This window comes from Cynocephalus volans, chromosome X (assembly GCF_027409185.1).
Source record: "Cynocephalus volans isolate mCynVol1 chromosome X, mCynVol1.pri, whole genome shotgun sequence".
Classification (NCBI taxonomy): domain Eukaryota; kingdom Metazoa; phylum Chordata; class Mammalia; order Dermoptera; family Cynocephalidae; genus Cynocephalus; species Cynocephalus volans.
This window is the reverse complement of record NC_084478.1, coordinates 77,419,081-77,442,218: the sequence shown is the minus strand read 5'-3', so window position 1 is coordinate 77,442,218 and position 23,138 is coordinate 77,419,081. Positions and strand designations below refer to the sequence as shown.

The following is a 23,138-nucleotide window of genomic DNA, read 5'->3' as shown; positions in this document are numbered from 1 at the left end:
TGGGAGGCCTGTTTTGTAAAATCTGGGAATCCTTTAGCAAGCCCCTGATGTCCCTAGTTGATAACCAATTAGAAGTTAGAAGCAAAAAAACATTAAAAGAAAAAGGTCATTAATAGTTGCTTTGATTTTATCTAAATAGAGTTTGCATTACAGGCTAAGAGAAGATTAAAGAAATTTGGGTGAACTGTGCTGGAGGGTGTTCCAACGCAGCTCTTGCTAAGCAGTCCTGGTGTTTTTCCTAAGACCAGAGCTGCTTACAACCAGGAGGTAGTTTTCACTAGCTACCTAGAGAAGATTAATGACAGGATCCAGTTATTTGCAGTTTCCATGAGCCCCTCAGTCAAGACAGAGACACATGCCTGTGGGGCAAGCTCTCCTGGAATGGGGGAGGAGTAATGCATAACCTTCCAGCCAGTTACTACTTACCCAGGGCAAGATCAGGGTACTCACTAGTATTCAGAGTTAGGGACTCCCTGTATATCTGTTGGGAAAATAGAACAATTTAATCAGTCCCTCTCACCTCAGGCCGGTTGGGGGTGGTGCAGCATTGTTTGTAAACAAGTTGTGTGTGGGTGGAGTTTGTGTGCATGCCTGGCGCTGAGGTTTTGGCTGGTGACTGCCTTGGGTGAATGCTGCTCCACGCAGCCATGCTTTCAAAACTTCGGCTTCCGAGGACCTGTTTGCCAGTTACCTAGCTCATGACCTGTTTGTAAGGGGTCTGGTGTCCCAGACTGGCATGTGAAGGGTTTGTGATCCAGTCTGGACAACGGGCTTGAGGGGTCTGTGAGCTCCAGGCCCAGCCCTAGCTCGACAGTTGGCCCAGTGGGCAGGATTACGGGCAGGTAAAAGAGCTCCACAATTGGCAGCGTCAGCACGATGCTGATATTAGCCTAGCTTTACAATGTCCCTCACATAAGTCCCCTTGCCCTGGACACAGGGAGCAGGCATGTGGATTCACCTAGTCACCACAGCCTGGATCCATACTGACCCATCAAAGTCCCACCACTCAGCCTCCACCCTCAGTAATCTATTGGTCTGAATCCTGGATATACCTTCAAAGAAGGATCCTAGATTCCTCAGGCATTCTGAAATCAATTGCCTTTATATAAACTAGTAACAATCAGAATATATAATGGCAAGAAAGGCCTCATTTTAAGTGCAACAGGAAAGAGAAAATATCTAAGAATAAACTTAAACAATATCTAAAAAGCTACATGAAGAAAAAGATATTACTGAGGAACATAAAAGACTTAGACTAATAGAAAGGCATACCGTATTCTTGAATAGAAAGATAACATAAAAATATCAGTTCATCTAAGTAAATTTATTAGGATAAATTAAACTCAGTGGAAATAAAGATACAAGTGTTTTTTTGTTGTTGTTAACTAGACAAGCTGATTCTAAAATTTATATGTAAAAACAAGCAAGCTTGAAAACACAGAGAAATTAGGAAATGAGAGTAATTAGGCAAGACTAGTTTTATCACAGACTAAAAGATAACATGTTATTAAGCTACGATAGTGAAAATAGTGTCAAATCAATGGAACAGACCAGAAAGTCTAGGAATAGATCGAACTCAAACTTATCTGATAAAGATGGCATTTCAGATCAGTGGTGAAAAGATGAATTATTTAACAGAGGTTGATGGGACACCTTGGTAGCCATTAAGTGGGTGAAAAACTTGCATCTATTGACCTAAATTAAGGCTGTTGAGGCAGAAAAAGTTTTGTAAAGTTTATTGAGAACCAAATGTGAGGATTAACTCGGAAAATACCAAAGATACAGTTTGAGAAGTGTTCTGAAGTTTATTACAAATAACAAAGGATTTAGAGACAGAAAAGGCTGAAGAAAGCAAAAGCAAAGAACAAAAAGCAATTTGGTCATTTCAGAGTTTCCTTGTAAGATGAAGACAGGGAGACAGAATGTAGGAAAATAACTGATTAATTAATATGAGGTTACTTCAGGCTATCTCTATTGTGTAAGGGTTAAAGCAGAGGGAACTTTATTATCATACCTATTGAAGATTTAAACTGGCTTGTTCAGGAAATTGGCAGTTATCTCTTTTTCCTGATTTGTGGGAAGGTCAGATCACAACCTAAGTGACAAGGAATTTAGCTGGGGTGCCTCCATTTTGATTTTTAGTCTGGTCTTTGGGAGCCTTGTGTAGGTACTTAATCCAAAACAGTGGCTTCCTATAATTTTTATTTAATACATTCATATCTCATGCTTAATACCCAAGTAAATTAAAGATAGAGCAAAGATTTAAATGTGAAATATAGGGCCATAAAACTTCTAGGAAAAGTGGGAATATTTAAAAATTAATTTTAGAGTGGAGAAGGCTTTCGAAAATATGGTACATAATTAAAAAGCAATAAAAGAAAAAGATGATAACTTTGACAACGTGAAACTCAAGTTTCTGTATGAGAAAAGAGCATCATGAATAAAGTCAAAAGAGAAATGAGTGGCACTGATGCATTGCTGCAGTAGAAATTGGCACAGTCTCTATTGAGAGGGTTTGGCAGTTTGTGTCAAAATTAAAAATGCATGTACTTTTGGCCCAGGATTTCTAATTCTGTGAGTTTATTCTATAGATATACCCAATATATCCATACATGTGCAAAAACATGTATGTACTAGGATGATCTAGGTGGTATCATTTCTAAGAATGAATGACTGGAAACAACCTAAATTTCCATCACTGTAGACTGGTGTTGGGGTGCAGAAAGCTGTTACCCCCAAATATGGTACTTTGACATGCTGGAATAAAAAAGCAGCCTCAAGGTCTCCCTGACCTTCCCCCGCCCTCCCATCTCTGAAGCTTCTGTCTCTCTCCAGAGCACAGGATGAAGCTATTCCCTTTTCTGCCTAATATCCAGACTCCCCAAAGAAGAAGACATTTATCTCTGGTCCTTTCCCTGAGTTTTCATTAACTTAACTCATATCACAGGAAGAAAGACTCGTCTGTCAACACATCTGGGCAAACTTCTGTCACAGACCACATTGTCTTATATTTCGGTCCCAAAAGAGAGTAAAAATGTGAAAAATAAAATATATTTTAGTCCCAGTTAGTAATTTAAAGAGAATTATTAACAGTTATTGTCTGCTCTGTGAGCCAAATAGACTTTGTCCCAGGCCATTGTGTTCTCCAGGCCCATTGTGTCCCCCTAAGAATCGTTTACTCCTGCATCCCCATCTTCCCTTTCCCTATGGAGATGGGTATATAAGCTCTGTACCCCAGTGGAAAATTGGGACGTTACTTTCTAGTGATTCTCCTGTGCTTTGCCTTCTCCGAGCATGTTAAATAATAAAATTTGTCATGCCTTTTCTTCATATTGATCTGATCTTGTCAGTGATCTTTATTAATGAATCTTCAGGGGTGAAGAGGGAGTTTTCCCTTGGTCCCTACACTGGTTAAATAATTTATGTTATCATCCATAAAATGAACTACTATGTGTATTAGTCTGTTTTTTGTTGTTGTAACAGAATGCCTGAGACTTGGTAATTTATAAAGAGAAAAGAGGTTTATTTGGCTTGCTATTCTGGTGCAACCTCAGGCTGCTTCCACTCATGATGGAAAGCCACAGGCAGCTGGTGGGTGCAAGACCACATAGCGAGAGGGGAAGCAAGGGAGGGGGTGGAGCTGCCAGGCTCTTTGTAACAACCGGCTCTCATAGGAACTAATACAGTAAGAACTCATTCACCCCCAAGGGAGGGCATTTATCTGTTCATGAGGTATCCACCCCCAAGACCCATATACCTCCCAGTCGGCCCCACCCCCCCCAACACTGCCACATTGGGGATCAAATTTCAATATGAAAAACTGAGTGTGAGTGTGATATTGTGAAATATATATTTGGTCTTTGTCTCTGTTTTCTAGCATACAACTCCTAAAATCCTTAGAATCTCCAAAATGATGTCTTTTTGTATGCTAATGAGTTGACTGGTGGCTGGCAGCCCCTAGGTTGCTTCAGGACGGGGACTGGTCACTGGAAAGACCAAGGCAGGATTTGAGGGGTGGGACTTTCAGCCCCACCCCAAACCTCTGGCAAGAAGAGAGTGGGGCTGAAGGTTACATTGATCACCAATGGCCAATGATTTAAACAATCATACCTACATAATGAGGACTCCATAAAAACCCAAGAAGACAGGGTTCAGAAAGCTTCTGGATAAGGGAACACATAGGAGCTTATACATTCACTTGCCAGGAGGGCGGCAAACCCTGACTCCATGGGGACAGAAGCTCCTGTACTTGGGCCCTTCCAGACCTCACCCTAGACATCTCTTTACCTGGCTATTTATTTGTACCCTTTAAATATCCTTTGTAATTGACATAGGTTGGGTATGTCTGTCTCCCTAAAGTTCATGTTGAAATTTGATAACCAATGTGACAGTGTTGGGAGGTGGGGCCTAGTGGGGAAATGTTTGGGTCATGGGGCCGTATCCCTTATGAATAGATTGATGCCCTCCCTGGGGGTGGGGGAATGGATTTGTTCCTGCTAATCCATTTTTTTTTGATGTTGTTGAAAAAAGCCTGGCACCTCCTCCCTCTCTCTCTTGCTTCCTCTTTCTACACAAGCTGGCTGCCCTGCTGCTTTCTGCCACAAGTAGAAGCAGCCCGAGGCTGGTGCCAGGTGCAGCTGTACCACAGTTGTGAGCCAAATAAACCTCTTTTCTTTATAAATTACCCAGTCTGGGTGGAGGACATCTAGGTGGTGTCTGCTCCAGGACTGATTGCTTGTTTGGTATGGGGGAGAAATCCCCCCACATTTGATCACAGAAGTATTCTGTGTTGAGTGTGGTGTGAGTGCAGAGGAAAATCAGTTTGTTTTGTTTTTTCCACAATGGGAACAAATCATTCAAACTATAGCACTATGAAGCTATTAAAAAGAATGAAGCAGATGAGTATATATTTATATGGAGTAATCTGCAAGATAAGTGAAGAAAAGGAAAGTGTAAAAGAGTACTGTATGATATCATTTGTGTGTGTGTGTGTGTGTGTGTGTATTTTTTGATAATATGTATACCTTATATTGTTTTTCCTAGCTACTGTAACCAATTACCACAAATTTTATGGCTTAAAAATACATAAATTTATTCTCTTACAGTTTTGTAGTTCGGAAGTCTGAGATCATTCTCACTGGGCCAAAGTCAAGGTGTCAGCATGTCTGATTCCTTCCGGAGGCTTTAAGGGGAGAATCTGTTTCCTTGCCTTTTTTAGCTTCTAGTGGCCGCCTGTATTCTTTGGCTTGTGGGTCCTTCCTCCATCTCTAAAGAGCAGCTCCAGTCTCTGCTTCCATTGTCACATTGCTGCCTCCTTCCTACTAGGATCCTTGTGATTGCATTGGGCCCACCTGGACAATCCAGGATAATCGATTTCCCCATCTCAAGATCTTTAACTTTAAAGTCCCTTTTGGCATGTAAGGTAACATATTCACAGATTATGGGGATTAGGGTGTGGATATCTTTGTGGGACAATTATTCAGACTACGAAAGACAGACATATTATTGCATACTGTATCTCTGGAAGAAAAAGAGACTGCTGATGGTAGTTGCCTCTGGAGATAGTTGGGGGGTCAGGAAGGTGCTGAGGGACAAGGGGCTTATACTTTACTCTATGCCCTTTGTACTTTTTGAGTTTATGTGTTTGTATTCATCTAAAAAACAATTATATATGCTCAAAGTCGAGATTTCAGAAATTGCAAAAGAAGAAAAAGATGTAAAAATATTCATTATAATTTAATTACCCAGACTCAACCACTGCTAATATTTTTGGTATATTTCTACATATTGTTTTTTTCTATTCACAGTTATGTCTGTGGTAGACAGAATAATGGCTTCCCAAAGATGTCCAAGTCCCAATTCCCAGAGCCTGTGAATATGGTACCTTGCATACCAAAAGGGATTTTGCAGATGTGATTAAGGATCATGATGGGAAGATTATCCTGGATTATTTGGGGTGGACTCTTATAAGGTGGAGGCAGGAGAGTCAGATAGAGAAAAGATGATGTGGCAATGGAAACAGTGGTCTAGCAGTGTGACCAGGAGACAAGGAATGTGGGTAGCCTCTAGTAGCTGGAAAAGTCAAGAACTTAATTCTCCCTTAGAGCCTCTGGAAGGAATGCAGCCCTACCAACCCTTTCTGGACTTCTGACCTCTGGAACTGTAAGAGAATTCATTTGTGTCATTTTAAGCCACTAAGTTTGTGGTAAGTTGTTTCAGCACATTAGGAAACTAATGCAATATCTTTAAGTCATAAGCATTTCCCCACATGCTTAAATATTTTTATTTTATTTTATTTATTTATTGAATCAAAATCGATTATACGTATTTTTGGGGTTGAACATTGAGATATGTTGATCAAATCAATATTACTAGCATATATATTGTTACAAATCATAATTATTCTTTATGCCTTTTGTCCAATCCCTCCCTTTCCCCCATTCCCTCCCCCCTCCCCCATCTAATTACCCTAGATTTCTTCTCTCCTTCTGAAAGAATCATAGTTACTCTGTTAATTTGTTGCCTAGATGATATGTCCAATGCTGAGAGGTGTGATCAGGTCCCCCAATATTATCGTAGAGCAGATGCTTCTTCTGTCACTCTGAAATGGGCTTTATGGAGAGAGACATTCTCTTCTTTGTCTCTGCTGGTGACTCTCCTTGTGTGAATGCACTGCAGTGGTTGGCGGACCAGCTGCATCGTGGTTGTGGCATCTAGCCACTTTTGCAGCAGCCATGGTTATTGTGGTGGCTGTGGTGGGCCACCCATATGGAGGTGATGTTTTTGGCATGCTCCTTGGCGCTGGCAGTGTGCTTGGTTGTGGGGTGTGTCTGGTCCCCTTCTCCATGCCTCTGGTCCCTGGGTGGGCCCTGAGGTGCTGGTGCTGTGTGCCTGGTTGTGGGAGGAGGGTTCGGTCCCCTTCTCCATGCCTTGGGTCACTTGGCAGTCCCCAAGGTGCTGGCGCAGTGTGCCTGGTTGTGGGAGCGTGGTCTGGTCCCCTTCTCCATGCCCTGTGTCCCTGGGCTGGACCTGAGGTGCTGGCGCAGTGTGCCTGGTTGTGGGAGAGGGGGGTCTGGTCCTTCTCCATGCCTCAGGTCCCCAGGCAGGCCCCGTGGTGCTGGAGTGGTGTGCCTGGTTGTGGGAGGAGGGTCCAGTCCCTAGTTCCATGCCTCGGGTCACTGGGCGGGACCCAAGACACTGGCTCAGTGTGCCTGGTTGTGGGAGGCGGTCCGGTCCCCTTCTCCATGCCCTGGGTCCCCAGGCTGGAACCAAGGTGCTGGCATGGTGTGTCTGGTTGTGGGAGAGAAGTCAGCTCCCCTTCTCCATGCCTCGGGTCACTGGGCAGGACCCGAGGTGCTGGCTTGGTGTGCCTGGTTGTGGGAGGGGGGTCTGGTCCCCTTCTCCATGCCTCAGGTCCTCTGGGCGGGCCTGAAGGGGCTGGTGTGGGGTGCCTGATTGTGGGAGAGAGGTCTGGACCCCTTCTCCATGCCTTCGGTCCCTGGGCAGGCCCCAAGGTGTTGGTGCAGTTTGCCTGGAAATAGGAGTGGTGTCTGGTCCCCGGATCCAAACCTCCCGTTCCCAGGCAGGCCCCAAGGCGCTGTTGGTGTGCCTGGGCTGGAACTAATTTTTTGTCCTTTGCTTACTTCTAACATGGGGGACCTTCCTGTGGGAACCAGTACTTGAGCTGTGTGGTTGAGCTAAATTGCTGCTTTGCTGCTGTTTCCCTACGGAAGGCTTTTTGTGCCGCTCAGGGTTTAATGGTTGACCTTATAGGTACTTCTGGCTCTCCAGAGACCTGGTGCACCTGCACTGTGTAGAAACTCTGATCTGGGCCTGAGTTTTTTCATCAAACTGCTCCCCATGCAATTCTGCATTCCCAACCAGTCTCCTCTGAGTGGTCCTGCGCTGATTGGGGGGCAGGTTGGCTGTCCTTGCTGTGTCCCAGTGTTCTCCCAGCAGGCCCGTCTGCCCCACTGCCTGTGCTCCAAACACTTCCCATGGGACGGGCCCTGCGCTGGTGCCTTGCGATGACTCACCGGCCTCTGAATGGCTCCCTTTTTCAGTTGTTCTGGCTCCTTGCTCCTGCGTGGGTCCACGGGAACCTTATTAGTGGTCTTGCTGTCCTGGGGGCCACCACGACCCTCTTCTCCCTTGCCGCCTCCAAGTAACTCCATCTGAAGGGCACAGCTGCGGCTTCTGCTGGCTCCTGCTCCATGCGCTCAGCAGCTCGAGACTTAAAACAGCTGCGGCCCAAAACGCTGAGAGCAGTTTTTTCTTTCTCTCATCATGGTTTCTCCCACCTTCATGAACTCTTTAGGTCTCTACTCCTCTTCCCCTGAGCTCCAGCAGCCCCAGCTTGGCTAATGGTACATTTTTATAGTTGTAAATTGGTTGAGTTGTGGGAGAGCGTGATGCTGGGAACCACCTATTACGCCATCTTGACCAGATATTTTTTGTGAACACTGTGATGGCTCTTTAATGTTATTGTTTGTTTATTTATTTGCCTTCTTTTCCAGACTGCAAGTTGCACAAGGGCAGGGGTCATTTATGTCTCGATGACTATTATATTACTGATGTCTTGCCCACAGTGGGCCTGTAATAACTATTTATCTAATGAATCAATGAATGTACCATAGCTTATGTAATCATTATTTTGGACATTAAAATTGTTTCCAATGTTTTGCTTATTTTTCAGTGCCTTCTCCCATATGTAGCTGGTAATAATAATAATAATAAGCTTTCAAGTTCTTTACATACATTATCTCAATTTAATCCTTACAAGAACCTCATGATAAATAAGTGCTATTATTATCTCCCTTGCCCAAGGTCACATAGTGAGTGGTAGAAACCCAGATTTGTCAGGCTCCAGATCCAACGATCCAACACTTTAACCACTACACTCTATAGCCTGCTCAAAAATTGGAACATACTGTATATGCTGATTTTGATGGTTTCCTTTTTTACTAAATCACATATATTGAACATTTCCTCATGTCATTACAAATTTTGCTGTCATTTAAAAATGTTGCTTAATATTCCATTGTATTTATCTACCACAATTTATTACTAAATAAGATCTTACTACCAAATAGGTCTTACAACTAAATATTTTAGATTATTTCCATTGTAAACTTAATTAACTTTGTTTCTACTTTTAATATGGAATATTTCAAATATACACAAAAGTAGAGAGAATAGTATAAGGACCTCCTATGAACCCATGCCCAGATTCAACAATTATTAAGTATGGCCAATGTGTTTTATCTACACCCCTCATCCAGTACCTTTCCCCAGGCCTGGACTACCTCAAAGCAAATTCTCAGACATTGTATCATTTCATCTGTAAGTACTTTAGCATTAAACACAATTTTTATACTATGAAATTGCTCCTCTTGTCTGAGTTATCTTCTTAAAAAACAAATGGATTATGACTTGAAAATGCAGTTGACTCCATCTTTTGCCTGTGCTGTTCTCTTTGCCAGCCATGCTTGAATTTCTTCTGTGAAGCTTTCTGCATCACACCCAAACACAGTCAGATGACCTCTCTTCTATATTTGCAGTGCTTTTGATGTATACTTTTATTATTGCATTTTATTTTACCACATTTTATTGTAATTATTTAATGTCTGTGTCCCTCCTATGAGCTCCTCCAGGGAAGGAACCATGTCTTATTTATCTTTGTCACCTATAGTACCTAGCACAGATTTGTTGGATAAATGTTCATTAAAAGTTTGTCGACTAATCATTCATTTATTCATTATGCAAATATTTATTGAACATCTCCTGTATGCCAGGCACTCTTCTAGGTGTTGCAGATACAGTGCGAAAGAGCCAGACCAAGTTTCTTGTCTTTTGGGACTTGACTTTTAATAGGGAGAGACATAAAATACATTAGTAAACAAATAAATATGGTATTTTGTGGTAGGGATAAATGCTGTGAGAAACAACAGGATAATAGAATAGAGAGTATCATTGTTTATATTCTTAAAAGATTGTCCTGGCTTCTGTGAGTTGAATGGATTATAGGAGTAAGAGTGGAAGCAAGAAAATCAGTTAGGAAGCGATTGGAATAATTTGAGCAAGAGATAATGGTGGCTTGCATTAAAGTGGTGGTAGAGGTGGTAAGAAATACGTAGGGATTTAGGATATACTTAGAAAGTAGAGCCATCGTTACTTGCCAATGGATGAGAAAAAGGGAGAGAGTGAAGAGAGTTTTGTTTGGACATAAATATTAGATGCCCGCTTGCAATGAATAAAACAAGTGTAGCTTTTGGTGGTGTGGCTCATTCTCCTTTGCTTATTGTTCTCTGATATTTGGGAACAGAGATGAGAGACAGAAGCATTCTGACAGTTTTATAAATCAGTTCACTGTTACTTTGAAGTTGCTAGAATTTACACAGGTTTTTCTTATACTCCACAGTTTAGAAATGTTAGATGGAGACAAGATGTTTTTCGCCTCTCACCTTCCTTATTCAGTTTACAAAATAACCTGGCCCACACAACTGACCCTTAGCAAGGGCTGTGTAGGTTTGTGAAGGTTAGTAACAGTTGCAGATAGATTGGCTAGGAGAAGTCAAAACCCTGGTTGGTGGCATGGCAAATAACGGATTCGTCAGAGCCAAATATAGATATTAGTTCCCTCACTATGTATGAGAATTTGCTGGTAGCAAAGATTCTTAGAAGTAAGAAAGACACTGCTAAACAGTAATCATAATTGTTCAGTGTTGGGTTTGGCCTTATTTTGAAACATCAGACCCTAGAGTTTGGATACCACCCCAGTGAGGCCACTGGCAAAAAACTACTAGTGCAGATTCAGGATTTTTAAATTTCTGGAACTCTAGGCTATATTCTAGGAGACTTCTGCCAAGGTGGGGCTGGCCACAGAGGTCTGCCTTTTCTGCCATGGAAAATAACTGCTTTTTTGAAATAAATCCTTAAAAGGAAATGGCTTATTCACTATAGTCTCTTGTCTAGTTTCAGGAAAGGGTTAAATGTGGCTTTGGATTGCAGTGGGTTTGGATGGAGTTATCACAATTTGTGTCCAGAAAAATCAAGAAAGCTATTTTTTATCAAAGCCATTTTCTCAAAAGATTCTTTTTAAATGGCTGCTTTTCTTTTAGGGTGCTGGAGGCTTTGATGTTCTTTTCTCTGGCTGCTGGTACTATATCACTAAGTTAATTTCTGGCTCACAACAATTTGTGGTTAAGACCTTAGAATTAGAATTCGTTTTCCAATAGATTTACCTTCTGATTGACAAGTAGCAGAAACAAAGAATTCATTGTTTCTGATCCACAAGGCAGACTACACAATGCAGATTTGTGGGAAGAATTTCAGAGCAGGCATTAAAAACAGTAAATTATGTTAGTTAGCAAAGCCTCTCCAACTCCACTCTCTTGACTCTTGGGATGAAGCTGATAAACAACCACCCGTGTTCTTTTACTGGCTTGAAACACATGAAACTAGCACAGTGAACATCTAGCTGTTCTATGCACACTTTTCCAACCTTTTCTTACTTGCCCCTAACTCAGACTTATTTGTATTTCAAATTTGAACAGAGTCTAATGGAATTTACTGTTTGTGGTTTTTTAAACAAATGGTTGTTAAGGAACATCTGGTTGAAGTTAATGAAGTTCCTCTTGTGCGCATGCCTGTGCGTGAATGGGTGTGTGAGAGATATGTCTTAAGTTGTAAGGTTCATTGCCAAATTCAGATCTTACTCTTATCATGCTGGGTTTTAGAAGAGGTTTTGTTAATTACACATTTTAGAAAATTAAATATAGAGTAATTTTTTTCTTTTCCTTTTTCTTTTTTCCTCATTTACCAAGCAAAACATGACTGACTGTTTCACCACTGTTCAGACTTAATAGGACAATCACAGTGTAGCCATATGCTTTGTTACGCTGGCCTATGGCAAAAAATTTTAGAAGTTGACGAGATCTTAATTATTTTGTCCGGTTATTTCTGGGAGGAGGGCAAGTAATATGCTCTTGATATTGGACAGGATAATTCTTTATTGTGTTTTGTCTGTCCTGGGCATTGTTAGATATCTAGTATTCCTCGCTGTCTCTAACCACCCTGCAATAAATAGCAATGGTATTCCTCCAGTCATCATGCTAAGTAAAATCATCTCCACATATTGCCAAATGTTTCCTGGGAGTAGTACTGCCTTGAGGTTGAGAACTACTGATCTATTTTAAACCCCTTCTATTTCAGAAGGGGAGACTGAGGACCAGAAGGACCTGCTCAAGGTTATACAACTATTGACAAAACTGGACTGAAACCCAGCTCTCCTGAGTTCTAGACTAGACTTTCTTGCAATTTAAATACTTTTAAATACTCATTTAAATACATTAAAAGGGGCTCATTTAAATACTTTTATACTGATGTTTTTGTGCATTTAGGGCTTTTTGACTGGTGGGAGGGCCTTCTTAGGCATCAGTATGTTCAAAAGGTGGTAGAATGTGGAATTTAATTAAAGAATAATATACTCAAATTTTTATTCATTCAAGAAATGTATTGCACGTCTGCTGTGTGACAGCCTGGGAAAATGATACCTCTCATAGGCCTCTACTTTTGAAATAATATAGATGGGAGGGGATGGTGATATGAGGGAAATTATTTAAGGGTCCAGAGGGTGATCATTTTTTAAAGTTGAAATGCAGCGAAATGCTTGTAATCCATTTCTTCATAACTCATTCCTCTCTATATCTCCTTCCCAGTATTCACTAGGAATCAAGTATAATCATCAGCTTCTTCATTTTTTCTTCACTCACCCCTCCCCCATAAGTTATAGATGGAATATAAATTTCTCCTCACTTTCCAGTTATTTAGCCCTGGTCAGAGTGTGAACTGATCAGGTGCTTGGCAAAGATTTCTTCTTGGGGAAATGGTTCTGAACTCACTCCCAGGCCAAGTGGCTTCTAGATCTTGGCTTTGTCATCAGTAATCCTGAGGCAAAGATGTAAACATGGAACAGTCTTCCATGCCGTGAGATGATTTCTGCCTGAGATTACCAAATCCGATTAAATCTCTCATGGATGACAGAAAGAATTAAAAGAACAAGCTGGAGCTCTCTGGAGATCCCTGGAGGCTTGTCCTCTTTTGGATGGCCTTTGTTTTTCATTTATTTTTTTGTTTTCCATGCATGTTGATCTTCTCTTTGGAGGATTTTCCTCTAGCACTGCCTATTAATTCCTTTTGATCATGCCAAAATGCTTTCTGATTAGACTTAGGCAGTCTGCATTTTGTCTGAGATGAGAGGTGATCTGTTTTCATCACTCTTCATCTCTGATCGCACTCAGTAGCATTTTCAATGTAAGCTCCATGCACTTAGTATGATGATCTTCACCCCTCTTTCAGGGTGGGCCAAACACTGCAAAGATCTTGCCTATCACCAAAAATGAAAGTGAACCTCATGGATTCTATAGGTGTTGGGCAAATAGTGTCAATAACCTGCCTTTGGGGAGAGGCCCTTTTCCGTTCGACCCTCTGTTCCAACTCATCTATAGATCCAAGACCTATTCTTTTTTGGGGGGATTTTAAAAAAATAACTTTATTGAGATGTAATTCACATCTCATAAAATTTACCCATTCAATGTTTTTTAGTATATTCAGAGAGTTGTGCAACTATCACCACAATTAATTTTAGAATATTTTCATCACCCCAAAAGGAAGCCCTGTGCCCATTATGAAGGTCTAAACTTAAACCAATGTCAATGTCAATAATAATAGCAGGGCTGGATGATTATCTCAGCTGGTTAGAATGTGGCCTTATAACACCAAGGTGTAGAGAAGCTTAAAACTTGTTCATAGTCAAACAGGTTATAAGTGGTGAATCCTGGCTTCTGACATAGGCCATCTGACTCCATAGCTTTTAACAAAGCATAGCACTATCACATTTTGATCATGTGGTAGGACCAAGAAGTTTTCCTTCCTTTTTATTTATCTGAACTATAATTAGAGATTTTCTATCACAAACACGTCAGTGGATGAGTATTTATTGATCACTTGCTATTTACCAGACACCATTGGGATGGAAGCAATATGGGATACAGAGGAGAGAGAGAAATAGATTGTTTTTATCCTCATGAAACTTGCAGTCAAGTTGGTAGCTGGTTGACAATGTTGGACACACTCGTGAGATGCCATACACGTGCCACAGGTGGTTGATACTGTTAAGCACAGTGGAAGTGTAGTGGGGTGCTTGCACAGAGGAATCCAAGACCAACGTTGGTATTGTAGCTCTTTTAATAGTTGACAGCTCTTTTTGGTGTTACAGCTCTTTATTGTCTGCAAGGAAGGAGAGCACCAGCATTAGGCTAGTATCTCCCCGATGAAGAAAAGGAGCAGCCTTATATAGCCAAAACTTCCCGCCCCAAACCAACCAAGTTCTCACTCAGGTCCTCTTATGCAAATGAGGGATGCAAGTTTGTTAATTCGGATTGGTTGGCTATGTGACATAGCTCATTGGTCAGTTCTGTAGCCAAATTTGTATCTGGCCCTTAGGGTGATGCAAAGCCACTGTTATCTTTCATTAGCACACGGGTGTAACAAGCAAGCTAGGTTACAGAAGCCAGAGTTTGCAATTGACACTGTCAAGCATAAAATTTCTAAAACAATTCCTCAAACAGAAGGGGGCAGGTTTAACAATCAGAAAAATGCTCAGGGTTGTCTATTTCATTAAAAAAAACAAATAGTGTACAGAAGTCCAGTCAAATGAGTTATGCTGCCGATACATAAAATGGCTCATATATCTAAAGCGAAACATAAAATAGCTCTTATATCTAAGTGGAGCCAGGATGGTCACCCATCACCAAAAAAGATATTAATGTGGGCTAGGGTCATAAGAGAAGGCTTCCTGAAAGAAGTGGGCTCTAGCTGAACCAAGGTGAACACAGGCGGGAATAAGATCAAATACACAGAGGTGGAATGCCAGGAAGCATGTTGGGAAGACCATGAGATAGGTTGGAGATGGGAGGGAGGCCTTTTAGCAAGTCAGGCTGTGGAGGGTCTTGCATGTCAGGTGCAAAGAAGTTCATTCATTCATTTATTCAACAGATGTTTACTGAACACTTACTGTGTGCCAAGCACTCTTATAGACACTGGGAGTAGAGCAGTGTGCAAAAGACAAAAACTCTGTCCTAAAAAGAACTTGAATTCTATTTGGGGAAGTACTCATAAATGATAAATAAGTCAGGGACTTCCGATCAAGATGGTGGAATAGATGGTACCCAGCATTACCCTCTGCCACAGTCAACCAATTAACAACTATTAAAAGACAAAGACTGCTAAGCTGGGGCCACTAGAGCTCATGGGATGAGGAGGAGAGACCTACAGACTTCATGAAGGCAGGAGAGAAGCCATGATGAGAGAAAGAAAGGACCACTCTGACTGTTTCGAGCCCTGGCCACTTCAAGGCTGGCCCTGGTGAGCACATGGAGCAAGAGCTGGCAAAAGCTGCAGCTGTGCCCTTCGAATGAAGTTGCTTGGCAGCTGCAGGGGAGAAGAGGGCCTTGGTGGCCTCCAGGCCAGCAAGACCACTAACGGGGTCCCTGTGGCCCACATAGGAGTGAGGGGCCACAGACAACTGAAAAAAAGAGTCACTCAGAGGCCAGCGAGTCATCTAAAGGGACCTGTGCATGGCCTGTCCCATGGGAAGTGTTTGGAGGGCAGGTGGTAGGGGAGATGGCCCCACCTTGGTAACATGGAGGCACAGCATGGACAGCTGATCTGCCCTCCACTCAGTGGAGACTGGTAAGGAATATGGAACTGCAGGGGGTGCAGTTTGTGGAAAAGACTGAGGCTCAGACCAGAGTTTCCACACAGTCCAGGTGTACCGTATCTCATGAGACCCAGAAGTACCTACAGAGTCAACAATTAAAACCTGAACTGCATAAAAAGCCTTCCCTAGGCATGCCTTTTAGCTCAACCACAGGGCTCAAGTGCAGGTTCCTACAGGAAGTTCCCCCATTTTAGAAGTAACCAAAGGTTAACAAATTAGTTCCAGTGCAGGGTTTAAGTGGTGAGACAAGTGAATAATCCAACACAGAACTGAAAGAGAAGATGAAAAACCCACAGATCAGAGACAATGATATGATATTAACCAGTAAAGGTCTAACACCACCAGAGAACACCTATAAAACGTGGAAGGATCAGAAGCCCCCTGGGCTCCTAAGTTGGGGTGGAGGGTGGGCCAAGGGCCTCAGTCACATCCCCTCAATGTCTGCATCTAGCCCAGTGATGACCACCAAGCCACTGCTAAAAGTGTCCTGGGCTCCTGAGCTGGGGCAGTGGGGGACCAAGGCTCTTAACCATGCCCCTCCAATGTCCGCCTGCAGCCCACCCATGACCAAGCGGCCACTGGAAGCCCCGTGGACTCCCTTGCTGGAATGAGGGGGGTGCCATGGGCTTCAACCACGTTCCCCCCACTTCATTCATCTCCCACCCTATCCTCCTCCCCTTCCACTCTCCCCCTCCTCCTCTTCCTGTCCCCCTCAACTGCTCCACAGCAACATCTTAGAATGTAAAAAAAAAATTAATTAATTTAAAAAAAGAAAAATAAATAAGTCAGTTATATGATGAGATTATGTGATAAAACAGCATGAAAGAAGGGAAGCATGACTATTGGAGTAGGTCCTACAAACAGTGCTGGCCACACTGCTGCAGCCTCACCTCTTATCCTTTATTGCAACCAGTCATCCTACCACACTGAACCACATGTAGTTCCCTGATATTTCTCTCTGTCTCTCTATCTCTTTCTGTCTCATTTACATCTCTCTGTCTCTCTCTGCCTCGCTCTGTCTCTCCCTCATTCATTCCTTTGCACCTATAGTTTCTTCCACCTGAAATGCTCTTCGTTGCCATATTTTCCTGGCAGACTCCAACTCCACATCCTCCACTCACGTCTCTCTTTTTCTAGAAATTATTTATTGCACTGAATTGACGTTGTTCTTGAGTGTCCATCACCAGAATGAGCTGCTTGACAGCAGAGATTGTGTTTTGTTTGTCTCTGGGTTCCTGGTTCTTAGTTCTGGGATTGGCATTAAGGAAATACTTGCTGTCTTGAAGGAATTGTAAAAGGGGAAGACTTATACAGATACCTAAGTCTTATCTAGGAAATCCTTCAAGACTTCTGTATTTATACATCTTTAATAAACTTAAAGATAAACCAAAGGCCCAGTGACTGAAGAGTGTATCAGAAACAGGTTGTAGAATATAGTAATAAGGCTGTATAGCAAAGTGGTGAGAACATAATTCTGGAGCTGGACTACATTGTAGCTCTGCTTCCTAGCTGTGAGACCTGGAAGCAAGTCATTTAATATCTCTGTTCCTCAGTTTTCTCATCTGGAAGATGAAGATCATAATAGTCCCTACTTCATAGGGTTGTTTTGAGAATTACATTAATTAATACATATAAAATGCTTAAGACAGTTCCTGGTACATAACAAGCACTCTATAAATGTTAGTTCTTCTTATCTAAGTCAAATAGAGTACCCAGGCAGATTCATTGAGGAGGCAATTTGGGATAAGTCTAGTGATCTTTTTAATTACCCCATTGCTGAGAACTAGGTACTGAGAGTTGGATAAAACTTTGTGTCTGCTGCCTTCAAGGACCTTTCCTTTTTGTTTTAAAAGATTTTCCTGGTGACAGTGCTTGACATTTTCAGATTTTAGTCACACATCATATTAGCATCTCTGCTAAGAGTTTCTTATAAACGTCTCAGGAGTTCATGATGTAATTACTCAATAAAGAATACCTGTTATCTCTGTACATACAGCTACTGGCATTTTTCTCCGAGACTTCTGCAGACTTTTCCTCAGAGAGGTCTGAATTTTAAGCTTTTTTCACCCCTGGCAACCACTGATCTCTAATAATTTTGTCATTTTGAGAATGTTGTATAAATGGAATCATACAGTAAATGAGCTTTTGAGATGGGCTTTTTTTTTTTCTTCACTCAGAGTAACGTCCTTGTGATCCCCCCAAGTGTATCAATAGTTCATTCTTTTTTTTTTTTGCTGAGTGGTACTCCTGTGTATGGATGTGCTAGTTTGTTTACCCATTTCCCAGTTGAGAGACATTTTCATTGTTTCCAGTTTTTGGTGATTATAAATACAGCTGCTGTAAACATTGTCATACAGGTTTTTGTGTGAATATACGTTTTTATTTCTAGCGGGTAAATGCCTAGGACTGGGATTGTGGGCTCATATATGTACATGTTTAACTTTATAAGAAACCGCCAAACCATTTTCCAGAGTTGCTGTACCAATTTATATTCCCCTAGCAATGTATAAGGACTCCAGTTTCTCTGTATCCTTGCTGTCACTTGGTATTGCCACTACTGGTTATTTCAGACATGGTAATTGGTGTATATCTCATCTGAGCCTTAGTTTGCTTTTCCATAATGACTAACGATGTTGAGCATATTTTCATGTGCTTATTTGCCATCTGTATATCCTCTTTGGTCAAGTATCTGTTAAGATATTTTGGCCACTATCTAATTGGGTAATTTGTTTTCTTACTTTTGAGTTTGGTGAGTCCTTTATATATTCTGGATATGGGTCCTTTGTTAGATATATGATTTGCAAATATTTTCTTTTAGTCTGTGGCTTGTGTTTTTGAAAATCCTCTTATCAGGTCTTTAACAGAGCAAAAAAAGTTTAATTTTGATGAAGTCCAATATATGTACTTTTTTAAACGGATAGTGCTTATGGAGTCATATCTGAAAACTTCACCTAACTGTAGGTCATGAAGATTGTATCTTATTTTTTTTCTAGAAGTTTTACAGTTTTAGGCTTTACATTCAGATTTATGATCTATGTTGAGTTAATTTTTGTATAAGGTATTTGGTTTATGTGGAAGTTTTTTTTTTTTCTCCCCCAATTGCTCCAGCACCGTTTGTTGAAAAGCCTCTGCCACTTCTTAACTGTGACATCGTAGACATCATGCAACCTCTCATGGCCTTACTTCTCTTTCCTCTAAGATGGAGATAACAATAGGATCTACTTCATAAGGTTGAAGTGAGGATTCCAGACTACACACAGACATACAGAGACACAAACACACAGGTGTATGTGTGCGTGTGTGTGTATATGTAAGTGCCTAACACAGCAAATAATACTAGCTATTATTTATTATTATTTATTTTATAGAGTTTTAAATGTTGAGTTTTTACTTTATGATTTACAAAATTTGTTAATGTATAATAACACATTGTCTATTTTCATTCCTTCCAAGGATGTTGGGGCACGTGGGACAGTGCCGAGGTAGAGTTCTGGCAGATGAATTCTATGACTGAAACCACTTGTAGTTATGAGTGATAGCAATTTCTAGTTGGGAGGGGAACTGAGACCAGGGCCAGTTCAATAAAAGGAAAGAATGTATAGCCAGAAACACAAAATGAAAAATCAAGTCAGATGTTATGGGTCACATAGGTAAAGGCAAAAGGATTCCAGACCCTGACTGTGAATAAAGTGGGGTGTTGAGGCTCCCTCTTACTGAGTGCTGGCCCCTTAGCCTTGTTTAAAGGTGTTGGCCTTGGTTTTTTATTTAAAGATGCCCTTCAGGAGCTGTATGAAGAGCCTCTCACCCTCTGTTCTCCAAATGAATCCCGTCGCAGACTGTTTTGTTCTGAGCACTGCTGCTTTGGTGCCAGTAGCCTGGTGATGTGCCAGGTCCCCTTTGGGGAGAATTTCTAAAACATACTGCCCAGCAAAACTGAAAAGCTGGAACAACCTTCTCTGGAAGCTGATAGTGCCTGCGGTAGGTCTTGGTCTGGGAGCCATTTCAAAAACTGGCTACCACAACTACATTGTCGATGCTCTCTGTGCTCCTGGCACTCCATGTCATGTAGGCTCCCTGGGAACTCTCCTTAGTCTCTCTGAGAAAGAGCTGGCAGACACAGTGTTTTTGTTTTTGTTTTTAAGTTCCGCTTTGATGGTGTTCTGAGATCCTAGGGGAATAAATGTTTTGTGACAAGCATGTACAAGATAAGCAGAAAGGAAGTATGCTGTTAAGTGGAAAAGTTGTAGTCACAACTAGTCTCACCAGAGATCCTTATCAGTCTGGTCAAGTGTAATGTTTTACCTGCTGAGAGTAGTGTCACTGGAAACTGACACTGCAATTGAAATTCTCTTTGAGCTGCTAGATATGGCAAAACAAATATGTTATTGCACAGCACTGAAAACCAATTTAATGTGGTGTTTTATGTCTAAATCTACAAGATAGTAATGGCACCTGACTTTAGCCCTTTGCAGTTTAGAATGTCCTGTCATGTTTCCTATTTAATTTGATTCTTACAACAAAGATGAGAGAGGTAGGGAAAGGATTATTATTTATATTTTACAGATGTGGAAGCTGTCAGGAAGGTAGAGCTGGAGGGGGCTGGGACATCGTATACAGTGGTCAAGAATACTTCAAGGCAGACTGCATACCTTTTTTGAATAGTTTATTTGATAAAATATATGTAACATAAAATTTGTGATCCTGACTATTTGTAAATATACAATTCAGTGGCATTAATTGCATTCATAGTGTTGTACAACCATCACTGCTGTTTCTAAAACTTTTTCATCATCCCAAACAGAAACTCTGTTGTAACCCTTAAACAATTACTCTCTGTCCCCCTTCCCCTCAGACCCTAGTACTTCCCCTGAGACCTTAGTAATCTCTAATCTACTTACTGTCTATACAAATTTGCCTGTTCTAGTTATTTTATGTAAGTGGATTCATATATTTGTCCTTTTATGGCTCATTTCACTTAGCATAATGTTTTCAAGGTTCATCCATTTTGTAGCACATATAAGTATGTCATTTCTTTTTATTACCAAATAATGAATATTCAATTGTGTATGCTGTGTGTGTGTGTGTGTGTGTGTGTGTGTGTGTGTGTACACACTTCCCAGCCTTGAAACTGTAAGCAATAAATTTCATTTTCTTACAGAGTACCTAGTTCCAAGTATTTTGTTATGAGTGACAGAAATTTGGTACAGAAAATTGGTATCAGAGAAGTGGGGTGTTGCTTATAACAAATACTTGAAAATGTGGAAGTGGCTTTGGAACTGGGTGTTGAGGAGAGGCTGGTGGAATTTGGAGGAACAGGCTAGAAAAAGCCTTTGATGCTGGTGAAAATTTAGAAGACAAGCAAACCAGGGAAAGTTTGGAATGTTTTAGGGACTGGTTAAATGGTGGTGACCAGAATGCTTATGGAAATATGGGCTGTAAAGACCATTCTATGGAGGTCTCAGATAGAAATAAGAAGGAGTTTATTGGAAACTGGAGCAAAGATCACCTTTGTTGTGAACTGGCAAGGAACCTGGCCATATTCTGTTCATGCCCCAAAGTTTTATGGAATGTGGAACTTCAAGGTGCTGACCTGGGGTATTTGGCAGAAGAAATTTCCAAGCAGCAAAACATTAAGGAAGCTGTGTGGCTACTTGTAACAGCCTATGCTGAGTTATGGCAGCAAAGGCATGTTGTAAATCCAGAATTTTAAAGGAAAGCAGAGTGTAAAGATTTGGAACATTTGCCACCTGGCCATGTGGTCGAAAAGCAGAGAACATTTTCAGGAGAACAGTTCAATGGTGTAGCCCAGATACTGTTTGCTAAAGAGATTAGTACAGAAGAAAGGTATTATCATGACGAGGGAAAAAAAGACCTTGAAGGCATTTCAGAGATCTTGGATGTTGCATTTTCCCTTACAAGCCCAGAGGCCTACGGAGACAGAATGGTATCAGGAACAGGCCCAAGGTACCCTCCATGGGCTCGCTGCCCAGGGCCACCTGGGGATGCTTCTCTCCACACCAGCACCCCATCTGCTTTGGCTGCTCTAGCCATGGTTCAGTTGGCCCCAGGTGTAGCTGGATCCACGGTTTTGGAAAATACAAGCTGGAAGCCTTGACAGTGTCCATGTGGTGTTAGATCTTTACGCTCACAGAATGCCAGAGCTGTGGAGGCTTGGGAGCCTCCACCCTGATTTCAAAGAATGTGTGGAAAAGGCTGGGGGCCCAGGAAGAGATCTGTTGTAGGGGTGGATTCACTGCATAGAATCTTCGCTAGAGCAAAGCCAAGAAGAAATGTGGGGTAAGAGTTGCAGCAGAAAAACCATACCATAGCCGTGCCTAGTGGAACCATGGGAAAGGGACTGCTGTGGAGAGCCCAGAACTGTGATACCAAGTTCACTCCTGTAGCATATAAATCTCTGCTCCTTTACAACTCTGTCCCCTCCCCTGTGTGTTGTTGTCACAAATTATGTCTTTCTACACATAATGTGTTCAGTAACATAGATTTATAATTATTTTTAAGCATTTGTGTTTTAAATCATGTAGGAAATAAAAATGTAGGGTTACAATCAAAAAATATGATAATACTGGCTTATATTTGCATATGTAGTTGCCTTTACCAGAGATGTTTATATCTATGTGGTTTTGAGTAACTGTCTAGCATTTGTTCATTTCAACTTAGAGGACTCCCTTTAGCATTTCTTGTAGTAGGGCAGATCTACTGTAATGAACTCCATCAGCTTTTGGTTATCTGGGAATGTCTTGATTTCTTCCTCATTTTTGAAGGACCATTTTTCAAGAGGTAGAATTCTTGGTTGATTTTTAAAATTGTTACTTTTATTTTCGGCATTTTTTGTCATCTCACTGTCTTCTGGCCTCCATTGTTTGTGGTGGGAAATTGGCTGTTATTATTAATGAGGATCTCTTGTATGTGACAAGTTGCTTCTCTTTGTCTTGGTCTTTTGACAGTTTGTTTATAGTATGTATTAGTGTGAATCTCTTTAAATTTATTCTACTTGGAGTTTGTTGAAGTTCTTGGATTCATAGATTCATGTCTTTCATCAAATTTGGGACATTTTTGACCATTATTTTTAAAAATATTCTTCCTGTCCCTTTTTTTCTCTTCACTTTCTGGAAGTCCTGTAATATGTATTCTGGTCTGCTTGATGGTGTCTCAAGGTTCCTTAGGCTGTACACTCTTTAATTTCTATATTTTTCTTTCTTTTTTTTTTTTTTTTTTTGGCAGCTGGACAGTGAGGGGATCTGAACCCAGGACCTTGGTGTTACAACACCACACTCTAACCAACTGATCTAACTGGCCAGCTCAATTTTTATATTTTTAATGGTATTCTCATTTTGTT

General features: G+C 41.3%; 1 protein-coding gene and 1 pseudogene across 1 annotated transcript in view; both read left to right on the top strand.

The window, feature by feature from the left end:
- The window catches only part of OPHN1 (oligophrenin 1), a 440,991-nt gene that overhangs the window by 69,238 nt on the left and 348,615 nt on the right, over window positions 1-23,138 (top strand). The gene's annotated exons all lie outside the window — the stretch shown is intronic.
- The window catches only part of LOC134367067 (non-histone chromosomal protein HMG-14-like), a 69,778-nt pseudogene that overhangs the window by 669 nt on the left and 45,971 nt on the right, over window positions 1-23,138 (top strand).